This window comes from Spodoptera frugiperda, chromosome 6 (genome assembly GCF_023101765.2).
Source record: "Spodoptera frugiperda isolate SF20-4 chromosome 6, AGI-APGP_CSIRO_Sfru_2.0, whole genome shotgun sequence".
NCBI lineage: Eukaryota > Metazoa > Arthropoda > Insecta > Lepidoptera > Noctuidae > Spodoptera > Spodoptera frugiperda.
The window spans coordinates 5059122-5086468 of record NC_064217.1 but is presented as its reverse complement, the minus strand read 5'-3'; the positions used below and the strand labels follow the sequence as shown (position 1 = coordinate 5086468).

General features: G+C 32.8%; 1 protein-coding gene across 3 annotated transcripts in view; it reads right to left on the bottom strand.

Moving 5' to 3' along the window:
* The window catches only part of LOC118267589 (uncharacterized), a 236205-nt gene that overhangs the window by 176290 nt on the left and 32568 nt on the right, over positions 1-27347 (bottom strand). The window lies entirely within an intron of this gene.

Sequence of the window (27347 nt, the reverse complement as noted above, 5' to 3'; positions counted from 1 at the left end):
GTTGCAGCTTTTAAAATAATAAAAAAGTTAAACGATTGCAACCACTACTGTACAAAATCAGATAAAGTAACCTTTAACGAATCTCAAACACAAAAATGTTTGCAATTTTCTGTATAAAGATAGTTCTTTTTTTTCAATGTAAACATATTGTACGGTTGTCATTTTGCATTCACGAGTAAAAAATGTATGCCCATGAAATAACGCATGTATTTTTTGTTATTTGTACCAAACATACCCATTGAGGCGAATGGACACCGGTTTTTACGGAAGCAAGTAAATAAAAATGTCGTCAAATATGTAACCAAGCTTTTATATGTATATGGTCTGTTAAACTTGCTGTTTAATTTGTTATTGTATGAAAATAAAATGTACTACTATGAAGGGTTCCCATGGAGACACAAATAATTAATTATTCCATACTAGCAATAATCTCTCGTTTACTGTCATTATGATAACTATAAATAATACGTGGATGTCCCCTCGGACCTCACATTTTATTTACGTAATAGGTACGGGATATGGAAAAGATAAATCACCAAATAGTAATTAAGTGATCAGTACTGCAAGGCAGTTGCCGTCCTTTTTCTAGGGAGAACTATTGAGCCTTTCCGGTATCATCTCTTACACGACGAGGAAACCAAGCAAGCTTTGTTTCGCGTAGATGTTCTAAGTAGCTTCGATAAAGCCAGCTCATTCGAGCCCAAGCATAAAATAAACCATATCGACATAATACCATAGGTAAAAATGATAACATCAGTCATCACATTTTATTAAGTCTCGGTAAATACGCATATTACCATAGTATTTACTTAAACTTATAACATTATGTTTATTTGTTTTATGCGTCCGCTTCCCCAGACTTAATTAGCAGCCTCAAAGGTTTCTCTGTAAACTTTTTATCAACGACAGTGGTTTATATTTTGTATTTTTTTAACATGGAACATGGGAAGATGATTCTTAAGAGACATTATAAATGTATTTTTTTTTCAAGTAGTTATAATAATAGGTATTTTGTTAAAGAGAACAAAAATGATCCACCTAATACTTAATATCTTTTATTATGTATATAAATAAACAGTTATAGAAAGAATTAATCATAAAATTTGTGTAATACGACTGGTATGTAGTAAGTATAACATACCTATTTATTATTTGTAATACATATAGTATCGAAATAATTTAAAGACAATGGCTCTAATTTTTTTTATTATAACGTTCGTGAGACATAATAATTAACGATAGCTCTCCATTAATTCGTTATAAGCTCAAATCGAGAATCTAATTTCAAATTACGTCTAATTTGTTTTTAATTACTCATTGTTATAGGGAAATGTATTTATTGAATATCTTTAATTTTTTTTATAATTCAAGGTCACTAGAAACCATAGCCAAATAAAAGTTGCTTACATTGATGAGATATGAGCATTTAGTTTTCAAACCATCTCTATCGAATTATTTTGGTACCTACAAAACATTTCTACTATCTTTTTCCTACCTAAAATATAATCCTGTATCTCTTTATTGATATGAAAATGACAACTAGGGACAGTTTCTATTTATAGAAAAGATATAAATGTCCAACAATAAAAAAGGTGCCTGTTTCTATGAGCTATTTTTATTTCTATCACTTAAATATATATTTTTATTTCAATTCAGGTTGGTATGATGAGAATAGAATATCATATTAACTTCAATGATTTGTAATAGAAGATAGGTTTCATTGAGTTTTTTTTGTAATCTTAGTTGTCTTCTTGGTTAGATGTAAGGCAATTCTACTAATGAGTATTAGTAGAAAAAATAATGACTAGTTTTAAGAGCACTTTTTTGTAACTGAAGCAGTGGTTATAAGTAATTATATTTCACTTAAAAATAAATTAAGTTAAGCATAAGCTGTAGCCATATTGGAATGAATTTGTGAAATCCAATTATGGTCGGTCTGGATGTGCATGTAGCATTTGTCTTTGATATTGTACCGGTAGAGCCAAATAGGCGTAAATCCGTTATGAGCCGAATAAAATGTAACAAAATCTTACTTTTGAAAAGCACATCAACAATAAACAATATTCAAGTTCATTCATGTTTACATATTGCAATATACATATACAGGGTACATAACTTGCAATATAATGCCAAAGCAATTAATTCTACCAATAAGTATACACTATCACAGTAAACGAGTTTCTCCATCAACATAATTATAACTGAAGGTGTACACATAGTTTCTGAGTTACGTTACCAATTTCAGTGTATAGAGCTGTGCTGTCCGGAACACACATTAATGGAGAACTCTTAATAGAATGCTTTGTGCTCCTGTAGAAGCAGGAGTGATCAATTAATACCATCTTTGTGCACGTGCTTCTATATGCTACTGTATGTGTTTGCACCCTGTGGTCGTACTGATGATCGATGGAAGCAGAATTTAATGGTTTAGCTATTTCTCTCTCAATGAAAAATAGAAGTATTTTGTTGTAGTATTGTCCGTTTGCATTGGTACTTATTTTATTCTTGGCATAGCTCACGATTCATTTGTTGCAACCAAAGATTAATCATAAAAAAATAAATTCGAATTTTAATTATAATATCAGTTATTCCGCATGCAACTCTTTGTGTGATCCACAAATTGTTGTTCCGTGTCTTGTTGTCATGTGTATGTGAACTTGTACACGACAGAGGAGAAAATCCTAATGTGGGGCCACGTTTTTCTAAATAAAGAAAGAGAGTTATGGAAACTCAAAGTAGGCAAATTATAGAAAAGTAAGAGGGCATTTCGACATAATTATTGTTATTTGTACACTCGAAAGCTTTATTGTCTATTATTGGCTACAGCTCCGTTCGATACTGAAGTACTTAAGCTATTGTACTCGTTACGTTCTGTTCAACTGGCACTTGAATCCGATTTCAACATTTTGCAATTTTGGAAATATCAATTTTAATATTATTCAATTGGTTGTCTAATAATAAGAGGATTAACAATTACTTTTTTGACAAGCAATATTTTTTTACTTTATTATTCATATCAAAGTTACAATTGTAACCAAAAGCATATAGATTCAACAAACGCTGAATCTGTTTATTGGATACTAGCAACTTAAAATATCAGAATACAGCAATTTTCATAGTAAAACCATGCAATAATATACTCGTACTACGGCGTAGCGAATGTTAAGCTACGCCGTAGCAATAACGTAGCAACTTTCATTTAAAAAGCGTAGCTTTCAATAAATCCGAAATTAAACTCGTACCGCAGTAAAGAAGAAAATACGGAAGCGTGCAGACAACAATTCAATAACTGTTTTAGTAAAGCAAAATGTAACAAGGCTATCCCATAGTCCCGAGCTTGTTGCAAATAAAATGCGGGGTAAGTCTTTCAATAACTGAGACGTAGAAGCAACAGATTGCTAAAGCCCAGGACTGTATCAAATCGATATAACTGTGCGATAATCGAGCTATAAAGCCGTCGTTTCGACGACCCTACTGTCCTCCACCCTGTTTTACGATCCTTGATTTATCTTGACAAGATGCAGGACAATCGCTCACGAAGTATCATCTATTGGTGTCACATTTTCTTTGAAGTGTGTTTTGGAGGAGTGCCAATATGTTTGGCTTTAGATGGAAATCTTTATAATTATAGTCGCTATGTGGTTATATTGTAGAATAATTTCAATTTGTTTTATTTCCTTGTTCGCATATCTAAAGATTGGAAGTTTGATATTATGGAAAACTGAATCTCTGGTAACCCCTTTAGAAATGGATAGGACTGCACAGTTGGCGCCATAGCTGGGTAACTGGTTGCAACTGGTAGCGAGTTCGATTCAAAAGAAAGGAGTAACTCCTTGTGAAATCCACAAATTTTTGCTTCGGATCTGATTTTCATGTGTATGTGAACTTGTATGTTTGTAAATACACCAACGACAAAAAAAAATACAATTGATTCAATATCAATTGTGAATTTTTGCTAACGTTACTCAAATATCAAATAACTATTTTAAAACAAACAAAATGTTTTAGAAATCTAAAAATAACGCAGAGTGCATTCAATTTAAAACCTTTCTCAATAAAACAATAGTTTTGAAAACATTGGTGAGGCTTTTACAAAACGTTTTACTGAACTACAACTACGCTTCATAGTTTAGTTGGAATGTGAACATTTGTTCTAACACATGTTACATGATCCGTGTTTGTAAACTTTTCTTAACTCCTTTCATCACCAGGTTCTTCTGAGAACAGCAATAGAGTGAAAACGAACGACTTGCTCGCTTCGTATCTGATTGAAGAAGATATTTGTGAAATTCAAAACCTTTGACTGATAACAGGAAGCCAGTGGATGCAGGTGGCGGCTTGTCGTTCCACGTGGGAGACTAAGTGGAAGGCCTTTGTTCAGCAGTGGATGTCTCTTGGCTGATTATGATGATTATGATTATAACCGAAAACTGTCAAAGGTAAACTCTTGTAGTAGTTGTTTTTTTAAAGAAAACGTTACCTCACACCTGTTATTTCTCCTATGCTGTAGGTGGGTTTCCAAACATACAAGTTCACATGCATATGAAAACTAGACCCGAAACAACTATTTGAAGATCAAACAAAGAGCCAGTTACCCGGCCACGGCGCCAACCGTAAGTCAGTTTACACTCATAAAATAAAATAGAATCGCATTATGGTTTAGTACTAGAGTCACCTTGTTGTTGTCAGTCTGGGACAATGACGTCACGGTCAGGTCAGACGTAGACCATGTAACGACAACTGATCGGATTGTACGACGTTGTCATCTCTTTAAGATGTGTACCCTAAGCTGCTTACAGAAAATTCAACTTTATTTCACCGTAAAATACGAGTAAATATTGCAAGTACATTTTTTATGACTTAAAATTATTTGAATCAAAACCTTTTTAGGACTTATTTTTTCTTGCTTTCAATATGAACCTTTTTAATCCTCTTAACGATTACATATTTGAAATGTAATCTATTGAACTGCATGGATTGAAAGTAATACGTATGTGTATTAATAAAAAACGTATTGAGATTGAAAGAAGTACTATAATTGTATCGTTTCGTAGATTCTTAGTCTAGTAGATTTATACAAAAGACCCAAGACAACGTTGAACGTTTTGATATACTTTTTAAAAAAACAAAAATATTACTGTGTGTGAACAAATTAATTGAATAAATATAAACGGCGCACCTCCCGTGTCCAAATCAAAACAAATACTCGTTAACACCATTCTATTGAGTGCTCAAATCATATTTAAAGGTCCATTGTTTCATGTAACAAAGCATCACTGGTCACTTTACACATGGAATTAATTTATTTCGTTAAATAAAATTTTATGTTCTTTCCAACTGGTAAATCTGGAAGTTATCATTCCACCCCACCCCCTAAAACAGGCGGTGTCTTATGGCAGATGGTGATGAGAGTCCCATATAATGGTTTAAGTAAGTAAGTTACCAGAAATCGAACTTACTGCCACACTCAGTAATGATTACTTAAACTATTCCTTAGTAACGATTTTGTATAGAAAATAATTGCTAATAACAGGGTTAGGTAACCATTAAATCACTCTGAGTACAGCAATTAATGAGATTGACAATCACACTTGTGATGACAAAACCAATGAAGCAGTAGTATTTATATTTAATCGGCATCCAAACTGATAATTTCGAATAATTGAAGTTACCTCTCAAATGTGGTACAGTTTACAATAAATATATTTTCAACAAGCTGTTACGATGCATTTTGATTAATTAATACTTCGTGGTAATGATGGTTCTGTTCAATAACGTAAAACAATACAAACAGTTTATAATTATTATGCTGCATAAAATTCTGATACTTCTCTGAATAAAATAATTAAATTGTGCAATTTGTTATTTGGATTTGGGTTTCCAAGTTATATTTTGATTCATTTGTTTATTTACTTTTACTTTAACAGCCTATAACTGAACACTGCTGACCAAAGGCCTCTTCTCGCATGAGGTTTGAGCCTCCCCATGTATTACTTACTTAGGTAAGATAAAAGATAAATCAGACATTACTTCAAAACAATTGTGTTTTAAAAACTTACATTTTGACTGTCTATTTATATTTAACATTATTATCTTTTATGTCTGTTATTTGCAAGTCACCGTATACCGAAAATAAGAGCCAATTAATTAACTTAAGCACAATGAAATTGTAGTAAATACTTAGGCATTATTATTTTTGGCTCGTTGTAAGCAAGGCAAATAACAGACAAAGCTCTAATTGAGTGTAATTTTCTCATTTTAATCCGAGAACTAAAGTTGAAAACTTCTTAACAATAATTATGAAAATTGTGTAATAGGCGAATGACGTGTACTCTTCAATACTTAACCCACATTGAGAAGTTCCAAGGTTATTATAGTACTTGTGATTAATTTTTAATTTCTAGATGCTTTGCAAGTTGTAAAATGTGCCTTGGAATTATGAGGAACAATTCAGTAAAACGTATTTTTTTATACGCTATAGAAAAATATCGGTGAAATGCGAAAATAATACCAGTATGTATTTATTTATTTATGATATTAAGGCATATTATCGATGGAAACACAAACATAAAAATTAAACAATTGACAAATTGTTTATATCAATTAAAGATAATATGCTCAGCATTCAATTATAATGTGTGTAACAGTTAATACAGTAACGTGTCCACTAAATGAGAATACAATCAGACAATTATGTTGTATAAAAATTGACGTATTGTTAAGAACTTAACTTTTTTGGAAGTAGTTTGAAGAGTCGTTTATAAATAATTGAAGCGAAAGATCACGGTATCCTGTCGATCGGTAGTGCCAATCACTTACTATCAGACGTCAGCTCGTTTTCCCCTTTTCGATAAAAAGGTAGATAACCGAATATATACTGTACATCTTCTTTTACTTGCTTTTCGTAGCATCTTGAGAATATAATGCACAGGTATAGGACTCTTAAATGCTTGTCTGAAATTAAGTAGCTAAAACAAACCTCTAATTCAAATATAAAGAATTAACTTGGTTGGTCATACGAAATGCAAATTATGTTATTTTATACAATTTTACTTTACTAAGAACTGTTTTGTGAAATGCAGTAGTGGATGGTTTTTGTACAAATGATAAAATCGTCGTCATTATGCAGGAAATGGTTTGTAATGAACCATTTTTTTTCATTGCAATATTATTATTATTTTGCCTTCGTAAGAGTTTAAAAGATTTCTTTGCTAAACAGAATTATAAATTATTATGAAACAAGTACATCTTTATAATAGCTTAAGTTTTGCATTTTACTATCAAAAATTGTATGAAAATGGAGTCATAAAAGCTTTAAACATTTTCAATCGGTTTTAATACGTTTAAGATGACACTTCAACAAGCTTAAAATTGCAATTTGCACTTAAATTTAATAAAAAAATAAGAACGTAATATTCAGTTTATAGCAAAATCAAGTGAAAACAATAAATAAATTGCTACCCAGGGTGCTAACGTCATAAATCAATTCGCGTAATGGACTCCATTCTGCTATAACAGCATTTTATTTCACAATATTTGAATGTTGGTTTTGAAACTCGAAAAAAGAATAATATTTTTCCATTCGCTTGAAATATTGTTTTGTGATTTATTTTTTAAATATCACTCTATTATATTGTATTATATTTTTTACAGTAGACATTTAAGTTGATACTTAATTGCGTAAATTATTTGTCTAGAAAACTCGTTTATTTTATTTAATGCTCTTTAGTAAATCTAGGCGCAAACACTTTTAAGTAATTAGTAGCCTAGTCGAGGCTCAGGCTGAGTTGTAAATTTAAAGATAAGGGACATTAGATCAGAGAATTACCCTGATAACCAAGTTACGTTTTATTCTATTCTATACTATATTTCATATCAAATGTATCTATCTCTCAACAACATTATCACATAAAAAACATAAATATATTTCTGCTTGCTTCGTTTTATACTCAGTGAGAGTAGTATAGACCTCACACGTGCTAACAGAATATATGACATTGAAGGTCTCTTTATTTGTATCACAAAGGATACCAACAAAGAAAGTAAAAAGTAGAACACGTAAGGATTACGTATGGAAACATGTTTGTTGGTCCACAGCTGTTTTTATTTGCAAACTCTTTCGTCGCCACCTATTTATTACTTTGCGAGCATCGAATAAAACACAGACTCCGTTCAATTTGAGTAATGGACACTGTTCGTTTGTTCGGAGGTGTAAAATAGAGTAGGTTCTCATATGAGAGTGTGAGTTAGACACCTGGAATTTAAACTTATAAAATTAAAAATTATAAGCCCAGGTTTTGTCACGATGTTTTCCTTCACAATTTGTGAAGAAACCAGGGCTTATAAGTTTAAAATCTAACCTTGAGCAAGCATGATGATTAATGTTCAAACCTTCTCCGTGTGATAAGAGACCTTTGTTCATCAAGGGCACTCATACTGTTGATGTGATCTGTATGTGACATTGTTTATTTTGAATGGCATCTGTTATACATCAAAAGGCTTAGTAATAAAACTAGTATCAGCGAAATGTCGCGTAAAAATACACAATTTGACCTCATATACCCTTTTAGGTCTTTCGTTTGCAATGTAAGCGTTTTTGCCGCGGGCGTTTGGTCGACGAGGTGTATTTTAGGGAAGAATATAAATAACGTCAGCCATACAAATGAGATGGAGCGGTATATGTACGATGTTTGCAAAGGTCAATTTATTGGACGGTCACTTTTCGTAAGTATAATACGATGAATAAAATAATAGACTACACATCTTGGCATCGTTTTGAGGGTCCAATACTTTTGTAGAAAAATTTACCGTATGATAGATATTGCAGTTTGAAAAAACACAAAATGATATCTACGTGTAGGAATTTATTGCTTCAATTCTTTTTACTTTTCTATCCCTTTTAAAAGACAAAATTTCTAGATCAATATAACCAGACATACCAACACGGAATTCAATCAACGTTTAATTTTCATTCTCAGTTTTATACTGCACTCGATTCCTTTACACGGGCAAAGGTTATCACGTTACCTAAAAACCTTGTAGTAATTACGCCGAAGCGGGGCGAGGTGTTTGATCCATCGCTTCAGTTCTGAATTTGCATCGAAACGAGCGCCGGTGATTGGGTTACCGCGACCACGACCATGCTCGATCACTAATGCTTATTGAATTAAAACCTAAGTCAATATAAACGACGAACTCACTAAACATCGCTTTTATTGATTTTCGTTGTACTTAGTGATTTTACCAAGTTATTGGACTCCGTCGGTTTTTTGCCTTGTTGATTTTTGATGTTTGATGTTGAATTTTAGACTTAGAGGTTTTGCGGTTTGGCACAGTTTCGGTTTGGTTGGTTTGGTAATGAAATTTTGGTCACTTAATAAAAAAATATTAAGTCAAGTACTTTCATTTTACATCACAGTTAGTTTGCAAAATGTCTTTTCATAAATTCCAATAAGCGTCATAATTAAATCGTAGTCTCCAGAACCCCTTCATCAAAAGACATTTCGATATAAAGTAATAAAACTGAAGAACAATGTTTATATAACCCCGAACGTATAAATTCAACATAAAATCTCGATTTCCATCAGAAATATGGTGTTTCTCTCAACAACATTCACAAACAAAATGAGAATAGAACAATGAAAGACGTCTTTTGATTAACAGTAACGTTTTCTTACAATAGGGTTGAAAGTAAAGTTGGGTCGTATTCTTAACCCCCAAGGGGCGAGTCGATACTCGCGTAAATTAATTCTCATTAATTTCTTAAGAGCTTGTACACAGGGGCCTATTTAATACCTAGCACCTGTGCTGGGATGTCTTTTTAAACGATTCACGGTTATTAGGTACAGAATAAAGAGTATTTATTTTATGTAAACGAGATTTAAATAAACGAGATGAGCCTACTTTTATTTGGTCTTTTTGTTATGTTTGTTTTATAGATCTTATGTGGTTTTGATATGAATTGAGATTTTTAAAAGCATTATGTTATCAGTGTATTAAAAAAATCATAACATGTAATATTTAAAAGACTGATTTGTAACTTTACTAGAAATATAGCGGGTCATGGAAAATAGATACTAGTCAATCCTAGATTTTCACCCAAATCTGAAAGAACTCAAGACACAAATTTAACTGAAAACGCCAAGAGACAGAAGGTCATATTATAGTGAAATCTTCTGAATAGTTCTCGAATTAATCTAAGTACTAGTCGAGTGTAACAGATACATCATTCTAAAAGAGTGTACTAGTACTTGAAGAGCAAATAACCATTCCAATTTATTACATTATAACAACTAACATACCGTACAATAACAAAATAATATTAATTAGTATTAATAGAAGCACGTAGGGTAATATTATAATGGTAGTTGGGCTTTCATCATTACAGCTAAGTAATTAGTGGCAGCCAATCCGATCTGCGGCCTAATTACTACTAAATTAGTTCATATCATCATCTTCTGTGGCATAAATATCATCGATTAATAGTTGTGTTGTGTTTCATTTGGAGTATTGTGAATGTAGTTTTATTTTTACTTAAACATGTTTAGCCTTAATTTCGTCTGTTATTTATTATTAGCTTTATGTAGGATAGGTGACAAGACTTTCAAAGATTTCTAAGCAATGTAATTTATCTAGTTAGTAGGATCTAAGTTAGTAGCCGCGATTGAAAATTCTATACCGATATGATACTTTGTAAATTCTTAAATAATATTTTATGCCAGCAGAGCGATTGCATAGGCTTGTATAGGTAAGTAAAGCATAAGCTGGCTGTATACCATATGGGAAAAGTACCTACTTTGTACCTACAGATTTCACAGTGTAGTACTGTACATTTATGTATTGCACGCACAAAATCTTACGACACAGCTAACAGAAGCAAATTGAGTAAATCAAAATTAAATGACGAACGAATCATCAGATGTTGCTTCGCAAAATATGATATAAAGAACCTTCAGCGTTCAGTGCAAGCATGTATGAAATAAATAGAATAAAGAATTATTAGCTTACCTACTTTAGCGAGACGTATACGGTAAATAGATAGGGAGGATTTGTACGGTGCACTGAGACGGCTCTTACCCAAGGCGCCGACATGTTTGTTTTATTTTTAGGTCGATTGAATTTATGAAACTCGAGAGGAGGTCGCAGGTATATACGGGTATGTATATCAACGGTCGTAGCTCAGGCACAGCCAAATAAATTTTACTATGTTATATAAAGTCTATCTATGGATTGGTAACATTTATTTGCAGTTTGAGTTTAATAATGGTTTGATCTACACATTAACTTGCTTAAGCGTATTCGTCACGATAGGTGAATAGGTTTATGTTCCTTTGTTGTAAAAACCTGTCGTATGAATCGCGTTGATAAAGAGTTCTGCGCCTTAACTAAAAATCACGTAAATTATTGGAGAAAAGCTCTACTAGTTTCGAGTCACAGAGGGACTTTTTACATGAGCAGCGTGTGCAGACGCAGCGACGTCATGCACCCTACTTTTTCTCCAATAATGTACATGAGTAAACCGTGATTTAGTTAATTTATTATGTTTCACAATAGTAATTATAACTTCTGTGCATCTATTTGACATTCCTTCAAATTTATTCAAGCCTAAAACTATGTTGGGATAAGGTAAGGCGAAAAATTCAATTTATGGAACAGAAATGTTAGTAAAGTTTGTGTAAATGATAAATATTTTATTCTATGTATGTACATATGTTGTAGCAGACACAAATTCGATTCTCCTGGTCTCCCTTCCAAACTTGTTTGGGCTCCCGTCCTAATCAGATTTGGTTGAATGTCAATATTTTATGAAACGGCTACGGTCTTTCCTTTATTTGGGAGGGATTTAGATTTAAATCTCGATCTTATTGACAAGATTCATAATTCAAAATGTTATAGCCTTTTCTTTTAAGAGGGGAAAATCATCCAATACCTTCTCTCGCCTTGGGCAAGGCGAAAAATGTTATGGCCGAGAAGCATGAAAATTATACCTATATTAATTTACTTTTTCTTAGTTAAAGGCACTACCTGCTCATTGTACTCATTTTAACTATTTTAATTGAAAAAAAGAATTTTGCAATCCACTTCAAACCTAAAAGAAGAGCAAAATATCCCGAACACATGTCACTCGTCTCAAAAAAAAAAGAATCAATATTTATTGAACGAAACATCTATTTCAATTTTATGTGACATGTTAAATCATATCTTTTACACCGTAATAATCTGGGAAAGGGAGTGTAAAAGTGTTATGTAGGGACCGTAACACATTTATTGCCTGAACACCGGTGAGTGTGTGCGTGTTTCGAGGCTGAGAAGTACTGGGTACTTTACAATGATCGCATAAGTATGTCAAAATGTTTATGTATGTGTTTTATAAACTGTTTGCGGGTTATTGTAATGATTTCGTCTTTTACCAGACGAAGTAGCATAAGTGAGCTAGTATTTGTTTCGATCATTATGAGATTTCTTTTATTTAATACACGTACTTAGAGGTATTCATTACGTATCTCTGTCATTGAAATCACTCAGTCTCATTAGTGCCTTATTATCTAAACAATAAGGCTTATTTTCGCAATTTTTTGAACGAGGGCTTGTAGATACACAGGTTAACATCCATAGGGACGCATCAACAGTTAGTTATGTAGGTGTTCGATATTTTCGTAGTCTCCCACTCCAAATCCAATCTAGTTGGGGTCAAGTGGGCAGGTACTCTACGCTTATAGGCTCGTCATACTAATATAGTACTGAGAGGACCTGGCATTTTAGTAGGTGCCTGAAAGCGGTGCGGTGTCAGTACATAATGTGTTGTAAATGGCTTTTAATAAAGTGTATTGTTACGTGGCTAAGTAGTCTTCTATGTATCTTCTTATATTATCTTATAAGTATATATAGAATATTAACAGTTGAAATTTCATTCTCCTGTAGTTACGGAATGACGTAGAATGAGCAAATGTAAAAAACCTATTGATATAAATTTGGTACGAATTCAAAAATCATTACTGCTACAAACACTCAAATCCATATTAAAATACCTAATTTTAAACGTAATTTACCCTAAAACACTCTCTAAAGTGACTGTAAAACAGCATGACGCAATATTGAGTAAAGAAAAATTAAATGACATTCTAATGTTATGTTAACCTAATAAAGAGCTCAATAACATTACATTCGACCCAGTTGAAGTAGCGTCATAGTGAAAGCAAATACCTTAAGTACTCACTTATAATTATGAAAATGTCTACAGTTTCATCCATTATCCTAAAGTAAACAATACCGGAGCATTGTTTAGAATTCAGAATACAAAGTTTTTGCAATACCTCTTGGCATTTAACTAAAGTAAAGGTTTCTTTAATGCAAAAACTTTGGGAAATGTCAAAAGTTATAACGTAATGCCTGGACTAGTTTGTATTTTTTTGTTTGAGCTGCTTAGAGAAGTTTATGAGGTGTTCAAAGCATAGTTTTTAAAGTCTTTAAGAGTTTCTGGTCTTTCTACAGAATACAGAAATTAGTTGTATGGATTTATTGCCCACGGACTAAGAATAGAAAGGTGTTTTAGTTACTTATCCGTAATAAAAAAAAAACGAACAATGATGTATGAATGGTACTCATCAAGAGCATTGCAATTTTTAATTTTTCTATTTCTATTTACGGCGCCTCCTATCTGAGGCCGAGTCAACACCTCCTAAAGACGTCGCGTGGAGGAGCTAAACATTTTGTTGCGTGTGTTTTTGTGTTGCATCTGTGCTGCATGAGCATTTAATCGTGCGGAACACAACGCATACTGAAAATACATATTATACAAGCGGAATGAAAACTAAAAATTTATTGATAGTTAGTGTAGCATGGATTACCGCAAAGTAACGCGACTCTATTCGATATATTAAGTCATTAAGCGTAAAATATGACTACTGAACTAATGAAATATGTGACTACTGAAACTGGCAATGAAACTGCACTAGCTCCTGTTTTTCTCATAAAATAAATATATGAAAACTAAATTGAATTTTTCATTTGTTGGTATTTACTTCCAGTTTATGTATGTATGTATGTGTACCATATCTATCTAACCGATAGTGTAGATACGAATATTAGCTATTTCGTATTCATGATCGTTTCGCAACACTAGTCCCGTGCTCCGACGCCGGAACAGTAGGGAAAGTTGTCTTATCTACCCTGTGCTACTGGGGAATGACTTTGTGGAACAATGAGTAATCAGTGCAGGAGTATGGAGGTGCTTTCAATACCATAACTAGCTATGTTGAGTATTGATGAGACTTGATCACATCGGACGTTGATGATTTTGACTTTGGCCCACAAAGTTACCAGCGATGAGTAAATTTTGTTTCAAAGTTTTGCTGCATTTTACAGAGTGATATTTTTAATGGCGTGTATCAGTGTATCGTAACGTAGTTAACGTGGAATGAACTGTCTGATGAGGTTTTCCCAGTAGGCTACAATATGGGGTACTTCAAGAAGGGAGTAAATAAGTTTCTTAAAGGTCAGCAAAGCGCTTGTAATACCCTAAGTGTGGCAAGCGTTCGAAGGTCACCGTTATTATTAGGTCGTGTGATTTCTTGCCACCGTCGTGGTATAAAATAAATGTGGTGACCACCACAGCTAATCTATCTACTATTCTAAACAATTTTAGGAATGCAATTTGCATTTAAATAGTCAGAATATATGTATATATTCTGAATACTTATCTTCAATTTCATTACCCCTTAGAAAAAAGCACATCAATACATTAATCTCCGAACACATAAAGAGTACAACATCATAAACAAGAATAAAAAAAACCTAGCACTACTACAAGTTTATTCGCTTTTGCACTTCAATTACGGAGAAGTGAGCCAAAAAAGTGGCCATTACTTTAGATAGGTAGGTATGTATATACTAATGACCCAAGAGGCTAGTTTTTTTTTCTTAAACAGAAACGAAAGGAGATAATCTTGGTATCGGGCTTCGATAAAATGAAGGTTTAGTCCGATAGTAAATCCAGGCTTAATGCGCGATCATTGGCTCACGAAATAAGAAGGTTGCTGCCAGACATAAGTATTGGATGATAGAGGATTCTCAACTATTTTGATTTGGTCTATTTTAATTATACGAGTGTTTATAGAGTGACTTTTAGTCTGTCTGTTAGTCTGGAAAGTTTGTAATTGGAACTTTGATGTGATCAGTGAAACTACGGAGTTTTGCATTATAGTTGGTGTACGAAAATAGACTCATTGTTTAATAACATGTGACTGTTTTACCCTTGTGTAAAGTAAGTAATGTTTGGTCGCTATATAACCTCTAAAGATTGTAAATAACTTGAATAGTTTATACACAAGTACTTAAAAATATTTTATACAACAATTCTTTACCGCACGATAACTAACTAATTATCTTTATTAAAGATCGCGGAATAAGACATTTCCACCGGAGATGTGCTATGCTACGTTACTGTGGGTGCGTTTGGCTTTCACTAATCATATTCATTGGTACACATAGCAGATCGCGCTATGTTTTTTATATGGAAAGATGCGTGGATGCGATATGGTTGGCTTCTCTACTATCGATACATCGCATACTCGAGCTGCGTATCTTCCTCGCACAGCTTCCTTCTTTATAGAATTATCTAACTCGCACAACCACATTGCTTAGTATCGGTGGAAATGATACACTTCATTAAATCTTCGTAGCATAGCTACATAGCACATACTTCTCATGAAAAACGAACTTAATCCTAGAATATCTTGCTTTTTAATTTTATTAAAGTGAAACGAGTGACATGTAACATGAGTGAGACAATTAAGTATTTTATATGCAAATGAATTTAATTAAATCGTTGACATTTCGCTACATATACAATATCACGAGCTCATTTGAATATTCACGTCATGTTTTATGTTTTATTTCAATTACTTTTAAGTGTTTGATTAAAAATGTCTTCGTGCGTAATTGTTGTTCATTTGTTATAAAGTTTTTATATGCATTACATGGATTAAATGAGCAGACAGGTCACCTGATGGTAAGCGATCAGCGCCGTCCATGGACACCCGCAACACCAGAGGAGTTACAGGTGCGTTGCCGGCCTTTTAAAAAGGAGTAAGGAGTACGCTCTTTTCTTAGATGTTTGAAAGTTGTATCGGTTTAGAAATACCGCCGACGATAACTCATTCCACAGTTTTGCTGTGCGAGGTAGAAAGTTTCGTAAGAAGAGCTTGATGAAAGTAATTTATTAATATATTAATCTTCTTATTTTTTTTAGTTTTCTAGTAGATAAAATGTGCGAACTATTAAATCAGGCATTAGCCAACTGCTATTAAGGGGAATTTTGTTATCATTATTTAGACATATCAATCTTTGTCTTAATTGGTACTTGGTATTAGTAATTCTACACAAGAATTTCAAAAATTCAAGTTCTCTAATTCTTCTTTAATTTATTGAAAAAATTGACCTCATCCCACCATTCATAAAATTTATTGAGAGCACTAGAGTGTTAAATTAAGCAGATTTATGAATATTGTGATCTCATCCAATTACTCACTTGAGTTCAATTTGTAAGAAATTTATTGAGTCCTGTATTACTTCAGCTTCGAATTCAACTTAAAATACTATTTCTTTATTTTAAATATAAAAAAAATAGAGATAGAACAAAATATTGAAAAATTTCTTACTGTAGTTTTATAGTCGAATTGGTTCATGTCTGAATAAAATCTATTTTAGAAACGGTAACACTTACTAAATTCTACAAATATACATGATAAAGAAAATTTAGAATAAGATATGACTGCACGGTTGATGCGGTGGCTGGACAACTGGCTGTCGTGCAACGTGTAGCGGGTTCAATTTCTGGATGGAGAAACTTTTCTGTGATCCACAAATTGTTGTTTTTGGTCTGAGTACTTGTGAACTTGTACGACAGGATAGCAAATAGTTACGGTAAAAAATAAATTTGTCAGTACTTAAAAATCAATCACTTTAAAATGATAAACCGATAGCACAAAACGACAGACATAAAAACTACATAGAATGAATATAGCAGCATCAATCGCTTCACAAATCAAATGGTTCTCGCATCTCTTCGAGTTGATCCCCACTTATCCTACTTCTATTGAATATACTGTTGAAAGCATTGCAAAAGGAGACGTCACGTTTACAATCCGCCATTTTAAATTTCACTTGACATTTGATAGTTGATACGTCTCGTATTGCCGTGAACTTTATTTTCTTGGGAATTCAAATGTTTGTTGGTAAATAAGAGTATTTGTAGGTGTGTGTGTGTGTGGGTATTAGTTATTAATCTAACACATGATATATTGATGTATTAGTATCTCAAATAAAAGGGACTATGTAAGGGATTTATTTGGCAACACCAAGTAACAAGTTTAAGGCACGTAAGAGCTAGTTTGAACTGCTAGTCGTAAGTCATGTTTTGGTTAAATAAGTACTAAAGTCATAAATAAATAACGTAAAGTAACGTCCCGTCTAATACTACTGAGAATAATTCGAAAAAAGCCCAGTAATACTTTACCCAACCCGAGACCCCTTGCCCAATCGCAATTACGTTAATTCGACCGACGACGAGGCAGTCAACGAGAAATAAGTAAAAATGTACATAATATATTTTAATCTCTGAAATAAAAGTAACTACTCTCATTTAAATGTTAAGAGTAAAAAAGACACTCAAAAGATGCTGTTTCTGGCAGTCATTTATTTTCATTTTTTTTCATAAAACCTGTCAAGCATTGCGATAGACATTCATCCAACGACAAAGTCACCTTTGCCACCCTTTATGCACGAAAAACAGTCTTAAAACCATGTTTGTAATTAAAAATGTACAAAATATTTTTGCTTACGACATCGTCACAACGTTTAAAAGACTTTTTGCCAAAGTACAGCACATTCACTTTGTATTTTAAACTAGTCTTAAAACAAAACAGTTGACAGACGTTCGCTTTAGGCTGTCGTGTGTGTGACATAATTATCTTATTGTTACCTTTTGTTTGTAACAAAGGTCGTATTTAGAGAACAATGACTGTAATTAGTACTCGTATTTTAGTTTTAGTTCTGTGTTTTGTTTAAAGAATTGGTTTTTAAGTAGTACTTAATATTTGTATTATAATGGTTGGGTTCTTGTGGCCACACAATAACAGTAAATTAATTTTAAGATATTAAAATAGCTGAATTTGGTTACAAAACTTAAAATAGTGGTAAGCTTTGGTATTTTTTTAACAATAACCGTATTTTACAAAATTTTGAATTTTATTTGTTTTGATATAAGACATGTCTTATCAGGTTCTTCGCTTTCGTGTCCATACATTTACGACTAATACTGTTAAAAGTTCTTCTTTTGCAATGCAATACAATTCACTTTCAGCTAAAGAAATACGAAGTCAACCCTAAAAGCGGTCGGAAACTCAGATGAAATGCGAGTTTTCTCAATATTTTTTATTTTTCCTCCCAAAATAAATGGGCAGCGGTCTTTTGAATACAAAGGGCCCAAGGGTTCAATATACATCAAGTAAATGAGAGGTTGAGCTGTGACGCGGCCTTTTTGCAGGGCGCATGGAATACTATGTTTTATTATAATGTCCATAAGAGCTCATGATGTAATGTGATTACAGTTCCATCTTTTTCAAACCACTAATGCATCGCCTTTTTGTAAGTTTGTTGAACCTGGCTCTTATAGAAAGTGAATGATATAAATAATCGTATCTTTGGAACTGGAATTTTTTTGCGACTGAGAGACGAGTCTTAGCCTTGAATCAGTTGATTCAGAACTAGACTAAAGTAATAAATATTATAATCTGATGTATTTAGTATCATGAAATCTGGAGTTAGTAGGTAAGTATATCGCAATATAATATTATAAACGTGAAAGTTTGTTTTTGGATGTTTGTCCGTCAATCATGCTGAAACTACTAAACGAATTTTGATGAAATTTGGTATACCGACAGGGTATGAGCTGACTTGAGTGTTATGATACAAGGACTTTTTATATCACGGGAATGGGTGCAAAGCCTACAGAAAAAAAGTAAGTATATAAGAATTGTATCTTCTAGTATCACACAGAGTTTAGTCAAGACAGATGATGATGACTGTGATACTCAAAAATATTATAAGCGTTTTGTATTCTTCTGTTATTTTTTTCACGACAAAACATACGTTACGTTACACAGTATGAACAAAAAGAGTGCTATGGTCCGTGATACTGAATGCCCAGTTAATATGAGACCGTTTTTGCTGCAACCTGTGAAATATAGCGCATGCTACTGCCAAGAGTCCCGCAATAAAAGCTGCCAAAAAATATGGTCCGTTTTAAAAACCTACTCGTTTTTTCCAAACTGCAACTTCTACTATTAATAAATGGACTATTTTTGTGAATCACTTTTAAAAGCTAGTAAGTTTTAAATGTTGGGAACACTGAAAGCAAGAGATTGTTCGAACTTTGCCTAAAAAGACGTACCGAGCAGGTGAATGACTCGTTCTAAAATTTTGACGGTTATAAGAGATGCCTTGGACACAAAAACCGCTTGAAGCAGATTATCTGCTTCAGAAGCAAGCCTGATGCTGACCGCGATCCTCAGACATTAAAGAGCGACCAGAGAGAGATAGAGAGTAAGAGAGAGAAAATTTTCAATATTAAAATGAATGCTTGTCATATTTCAGCTGGGATTATCAAATTGGTATTATAACTTTACTTGATAAAATGATGATTCATTCATACTACATTGTAAACACCATTTAATCTATCGTGGCTTAATAAACTAATAATCAGCACAATTAACAATTCACTGTGGAATTAGTGCTGATTATAATAATTAAACGTTTCAACATGAAGGCTGTTGATGGATGTGGAATGTTCTAGATAAATTGTTACTATCTGCCTACAATCCACATGAATGTAGATGTAATATCAACTTGATTGTCTTCCTTTATGAACTGACTTCATACCACAAGCTATTGCAAAATGGAAAATATCTGTTATATGCATGTGTTGTTGCTGGCAAGTGGTAAACTGGTTGTGGCAACAGAGGTATACCTACATAGGTATTTATAATTTTCGCCAATTATGTCATTATAATAAGAAGCTACAAGACTATTTAAGGTAAATCTCATATAATCCCCAAAATATTACTTAGATAATTATTATTAAACTTCTAGCTGTATTATTCACTATTTTACAAAAACCAAAAATCTCGTCTCTCAAACAATATGTATGTATATGTATTGAACTATGGTATTTAATTTAGGTAGCAGTTATTTGGATGAAACTTCACTGAAAGTAAGTATTGTAATATTTTGTCTATTTAGTCGAGATTGGACGCCAACATCAGCACAGTTTGAAAAGGGCTTGGCGAACAATGATTTGCTGCAATCAAAGGTAGGGTTTGCACACAGGTGTTCTTGTCATAGCACTTGGGAAATTAATAATTTTTTTATTATTAAATTTTGTGTCTCTTCGCAAAAAGTCGTTAAAATAGACTAATAAATCTCTAAAGCTTAATAAATAAATCAAGTAGATAATAGCTCTAATATTGAGATACGAATTAATGTCAATATCCACTAATCTACAGTTATCATTATATCATTAAATAGAATGATAAGTACAAAACTTTCATCGATAACCATTTCAAAGTAACTTTCATTTAGCGTAAGTAAAGCCTGAAAGTGAATATTGTATCTTTTGGTTATTAATAGGATAGTGTAGACAACCCTATCACGGTTTGCTGTCGTCACCTCACCCAACGCAAAGGAAATTGAATAGCAATCTACTTGAAACTTCCCGAAGGGCATGCTCTGATGTCAGATAGGGCTGCCATAAATTCGGTGGTATGTTATTGAAATTGCAATGTTCTGCTCTTAACGAGAATGACGTAATATTTTAATATTATGTCGTTTGTATGAAATCTGTCCCTTATTGGTTAAATAGTTACAAACCGTACTAAACGGCCCGATAGTTAATTAACTTGAAACTTAAGATTTAATAAATTAAAATTCACCCTTAAACACTCTACTCATAAATAAACTAAATAATATACTACTTTAAGTAAATACTTTACTTCAAGAAAATAAACTACGGTACTTAAAATAAATATTTCTGTCATATTGTAATTGGAACTGTGCTATGAACAAATAATCGATATTGATAAATCAATGAAGATAATGCTTTTCTAGCTATTAATGAAATCGGAAGTTCAGTGCTTTGTTTCTGAGAAACGGAATAATTACAATAACTACGAACTCTACTTTTGTTTAAATGTTTAAAGGAATGTTAAAAGAAACAAAAGTTGCAGTTTGTGCTGGTTCATAGCATTTCGGAGAAGTGTTGAAGTATACTTAACTACGCGGATTTGTTTTACAATGCGTATTGTGTAGGATTTAGCCCGCATTTCAACATTCTCATTCAGAGTGTGCAATTTGCAAACATATATGCTGAAATAATGATATTTATATGGTTGCGTTGAGGTTTTATATACAAATTCTATAATTTTGTACTGTTTGAAACTAGACTTCATTACTATTTTTTTAGTAATATGCGTTAGAGAGCGAAGACAACACAAGTATTGTAACTACAATATATTGAGGTGGCTTTAATTTATTAAGAAACTAGCAAACCCGCCCCAGCTTCGCATAGGTGCAATGGTGATATATTATGCATGTATTATACATATCAACCTTCCTCTTAAATTACTTTATCTACTATAAAAACCGCATCAAAATCGTAGTTTTAAAGATTTAAACATACAAAGGCACATAGGGACAGAGAAAGCAACGTTTTATACTATGTAGCGATACTCTAACAGTTTGGCATTGAATGATAAATGATATTTATTGCTGTAAAATACAAAAAATAAAAAAATAACACTTTTACACGTCAGTATTTCAAATAGCTAGATGAGGCCGGCATTTCCTATCCGACTACTCTGAGAAGAAATGCCGAAACAAACTCAGAGATCATAGTTTCTTTTAAAGTCCAGACAATGAAATAAAAAATAATGTGAGAGACATTATGACTAACTATGTATAATAACATAAACATCAACATAGTCACATAATATTCCAACTTAAATCCTCTATTTAAAGCTAAATCGGTTGGACTGTTGAGATCCCCAGAAACAATTATAGCATTATGTCTCCATTGTACAAAAAGCTGCGGTTTGGGGTCTCCCCACATGGATTTATTTACGGCTGGCCATTTTGCAGATGGGGGTACTAAAGACCGACCTACTTTGCTATCCACATTTAGTATTGTGTGTTTTGTTTTGAAATGTTTTATTTTAGTGCAACCTGGAAATGGTTATGATACATTACGTATGTTTATTGTTATGTATAGTATTAAGTACATTGCATTTATTTTGATTAATTTATATTGAGGGATTAATTTTCATCAAGAAAAAGTAAGAAGAAAGAAGAGAGTGAACGGTAGAAACATACACCTTTGATAAAATAGTAGAGTAGTAGTAGCAAGCCACTTTTTTGAGCTGGTAAAATCATTTTAATGACTTCTCCCGCCTTGGGTGAGGTGAGGGAGTGTGTCAGACTCTTACTGACTAAAAATCACCGCGTTCATACTCCTGCTTTGAACCAGAGCAACGGGAACCTGTTACATTTTCCGCAGCTCTAGAAGTAGAACGCCACTGAGTTTGCATATTCAGTTCTTTGCAGCTAATATAATATAAGCATTTACTTGTTGTTCTACGTGGAGGAATAAGTGGGAGGCCTTTATTCAACAGTAAAAATGTACACTGTTGAACTGTCAATTGTCAACTGATGATGATGATTAAGTATTGACTTATAAAGATGACTTACTATATCAATAATAACTTATTAACCTAAACATTGTTCCATAAAAATCAAACTTAGCTGAAATTCTAATACTATACAATAACAACAAACAACCAGTTAGTAGTTTAAAGCTCAGTTCTGTCTAGAATAGTCAATGTTTGTTGGTATAAAGTTAACAAAGAGTCCAATTAACGCTATAGCTAGTTCTTAGAACCTCTCCCATGATGAACTCTGTACTGAGATATCTTTGATATTTGAATTTCAACTTAGTTGTTAATATAAATAAGAGTTTAAATATAAACTGCACTGAACTTCGAAGGTAGCACCAATTAAATGTTGCGCGTATTCTTCGTGGAAAATTGTAGTGATAAGTATACATAGTTTTGAGTAACTACATATATCCATTTTCTGAGAAGAGAAGAGCTTTGGATTTATCTACGAATTTTAAGACATTCCACATATTTTTATAAATGCAATGAATATTTTTTCTGAGGTATTGGTATCCCACGTGTTTATAAATTTTTTCAAGGGAGAAAATTATCTAATGGTTTCTTTCGCCTTGTGCGAGTCGAGAAGGAGTGTTATGATGCAGAATCCCTATGTGACACTAAATTAGTAGAGCTTTTTCTCTAAATGTTTACGTAAGTACACTGTGATTTTTTGTTAATTTAGTATAGGTCAGGATAGATTAAATTCAACATTTGGACAAACAGACTAAAAAGTATCCCAAATGTTTACTACATTTGGGATACTTTTTAGTCTGTTCTACATCTAACAATTAAATTTAGCCACGAAAGATTATACCAACTGTACAAATAAACAGAAATAGGTCATAGGCACTTGTAATTAAGGTTTTTTTTCACTCTGTATATAAATAGCATGAACAATTTACTGGCCGCTTACTGACATACTACCGACGAGTGTACGTGCAAACCGGCCCGTCGAGGATATCATTATTTATTTACTTAAATACCTTCGCTATGTTATCTCTAATAGCTTACATTTTAGCTTAATTGATTGGTTCACTAGGTTGTTGAGTAGTTATTGTAATAGTTTAACACTTTAAATGCCACGGGGGTCACCAGTCACCGACATTGGCGGAGGATTTGCCTTCAACAGATTTCTATTGGCAGTCAAAGAGTTTGTAGTATTCAAGTCATTAATTTAAATGTTTCTCACCTTTGGGCATTAGTAAAAATGTATCTTAACCCACGGTTAATATTTTTGATAGCTGAAGATTTTTTAAGTGTCTATGTACTCGTAGATTTATTATTAAAAAGGTCTTAGAAGTGACTGAGATTTTATTTATTGCAGCAACGATTTCAACTGTTATCTTTTGAATTTGCATTGTAATATGCAATTCACTGTAGTATCTCATATAATATTATATAGCTTAGTTTACGATTACGACGTTGATGAAATGAAAAGGTTTACTTCGTAATAAAGAGTGTTTTATTAAAATTTCATCAAATAACTCTACAGGTAAGTGGTAACTAAGTTTAATTATGTCAATGACTGAAGTATTTGCAATTCTTTTATTATACGTATACATATAAGTTTCAGTAATAGTGTTATGTTCTTAGTTTAATGTTTAAAGATTTTATTTTGGAGTACTGATATTGATATTTTTTTTTTATCGTGTAAGCCAGTAAACGAGCACACGGATCACCTGATGGTAAGCAATTGTCGTCGCTCATAGACACCCGAAATACCACAGTCATTACAAGTGAGTTGCTGGCCTTTTGGGGGGAATTTGGTTGTTGGGGAATCAGGGATAGGGGAGATTTGGAAGGGGATAATTGGGCCTCCGGTAACTTTACCATAAAATGCAAGCGTTGTTTCACGGCATTTTTCAGTGAGGCCGTGGTCGAGCCAGTCCATTCGTGCCGAAGCATGACTCTCTCCTACACTTTATTTTTAAGTAGACGTATTTATTTAATTTAAATCACACACAGGTAGAGTAATCAATCAGTGAAGCTAGGCGCTCTTACCGAAGTGTAGATTGGAATGGAAGTACATAATTCACTTAACTTATCACGCAATCAATTCCGAGGTCTCTTGTTCAACAATTACATTTACCTCCACTCGACCAACGAGAGCCCAGTGTAGCATAAGTAATTAAATACCACGTCTTAAACACTTAAAGCTAAGCAATAAAGAAACATCTCAGATCTTGAAAATTTCCCAGCGCTCCGTCGTACACTGCAGACATTTTATAAAGTAAAGATTTTCTAATTTCCTCCGTTGACCGTGTCAGGTAAGTTCATAAATTAATAGCTCTCCAGACTTGTTTATGTCAAAGCAAGTAATATTGCAAACATTTTTCATCATGCATACCGGATAAATTTAATATGGAAACTGTTTTATGGAGTACCGAGATTAAACTATGAAGAATTTTGTTAGTATTAAGTTTTTACTTGGTACTAGTTTTAAAATGAGGGATGGTGTTTACGTGTGTATGTGGTTATGTAGGTAATAGGTATATTATTAAAGACAACAAACACACTTATAGCGTGTGATAAACTGAATCACAGCAGAGTCTGGTAGTACACACAATACAGTAGTGAAACTAGTCGAGTTCCTCGTCAAGCAGTTACGTGATTAAGCCAAAAAACAATAATTAATTTAGTATGTGTCATGAATGCTATTATAAACAATGCTTTGAGGTTTTTCTGTAGGTTATGACTGTACAAAATTATACTATCTTGCAGCCATATACTGTAGAAAAAATTACGTTTAAAAGCATGTTGATAACTTTACGTTGGCACAACATTATTTATTTTATTCACTAACAAAACATTACAACTTCAAAGTAGTAATAAAGATTTTAAAATAAAATAACGATCCCTATCATAACCAATTTGTCAACGGACTTCAATAAATATTTTAACAAAATATGATATCTTACGGAAAAATAAATTAAAACAACATTAGAAAAGTTCCCAGGAGGCCAATAACAGTTTTTGTGATATAATAAAATGGTAGGTAATAAAAACTTTTTGATATCTCAATAAAAGTGGGTCTTACTTTATAAAGACATAGAACGCTCAATTACGTGTTAAATGTTTGATTTAACTCGAGTAAGGTAATTAAGATCATAATCACGGATCATTAGGTTTTCTTGACTGGATCCCTAATGTTCCTTTAATTCCTAGTACTTAGTAATTAGAGAACTATTCAACAAAATATTAGGTTTTTATTCATTTATAAAAAAGGCTTTAAGAGACCTTTTAAACTGGGTCTCCATCTCACCTACCAAGTATGGAGTCAAAGAGATTAGGTATTAAAACGCCTAATAAATGCAGAAATTATCACGAGCTGTTAATGCGTTAAACATGTGAAAAACTAAAAAGTTATTTCCACTCTTAAAAATCCAATTCAAAGATTTTCACATTTGAAAAAGTGCCAGCCAATTTTCAGTGCATATTTTTTCACACCCCGGTTTTTCCTTGTTAGGTAACGCTGAAAATGTTAGCGGCGAAACAAGTCCATAACAATAAAAGTTTTCATTCAGCGACGGGTTTTCGAAAAAAGAGTTTTCTCGTCTCTTGTTCGAGTTTGTTGACTATACATTCCGTATAGTCAAAAACTGATCTATTTTCAGTAATGATTCTAAAATGAACAGTGTTATGATGTAAATAAAATATCATAATAAATAATATCACCCTTATAAATTAGGTTATTGTTGTGAATAAATTAGGTTAATCAAATATTGAATTTTCGCAAACAAATAATAATTGAATGACCCGAATCACCACTAAAATTACTAACCAACGTCCATTGAGGAAACAAAATAGAAAACGAAAATGTTCGAATTATTAGTTGTTCCATTAATTGAAAATAAATGGAGATCGCCAAACCAACACGAACATTCAATTTCAATGAAAATTCATTCAATAAAGCGGTTCATAACTCACGACCCATTCCATATAATGAGCATCTAACTATTTAACAATTAAACTAACTGCCTCGCCATTGAAACAAGCAGTTACAAAGTGAACCACTACTGAAATAGGCCCTTCAATTTGTTGAGGAGCTTAATGAGTACCCACCGACACGAAAAAGCACTTAAAACATTAAATATGGAGGTACATCGCGGCTCTGCCAGTTCATATCTGTGACGCCGTAACTCCACGAAATATTAATGCTGACCGGACACCTCTTCCTTCATTGTATCAACCGAGCATCCAGAATTACCAAATGTTATACCAAATAGCCCCAGGACCGGACTGTTGGATCCAGGAATCAGGCCACTCAATATTAGTTTCAAACTGTTATTACTTCTACGAGTAAATAATGATTTAGCTCGTATTGGGAGATGTCATATTAATTGGAAATTTTGTTTGTTGTCGGCCAGCTAATATTCACAGCCGCGGGTTATGAAATATCGCGTATCTGGCCATATCAATGTTTGTTTTCACGTTCGATAAGTAAATAAGTATTTTCGGTTGACTGCTGATGTCGGACGAGTGATTTAATTGCGTTTTCTGTAATATGTAATTAATTGGGGTTCGTTTTATTGATTTCGATCCGTTAGTTTTTGTAGTTTCATGCAATCTGTGAAATGGAACGCG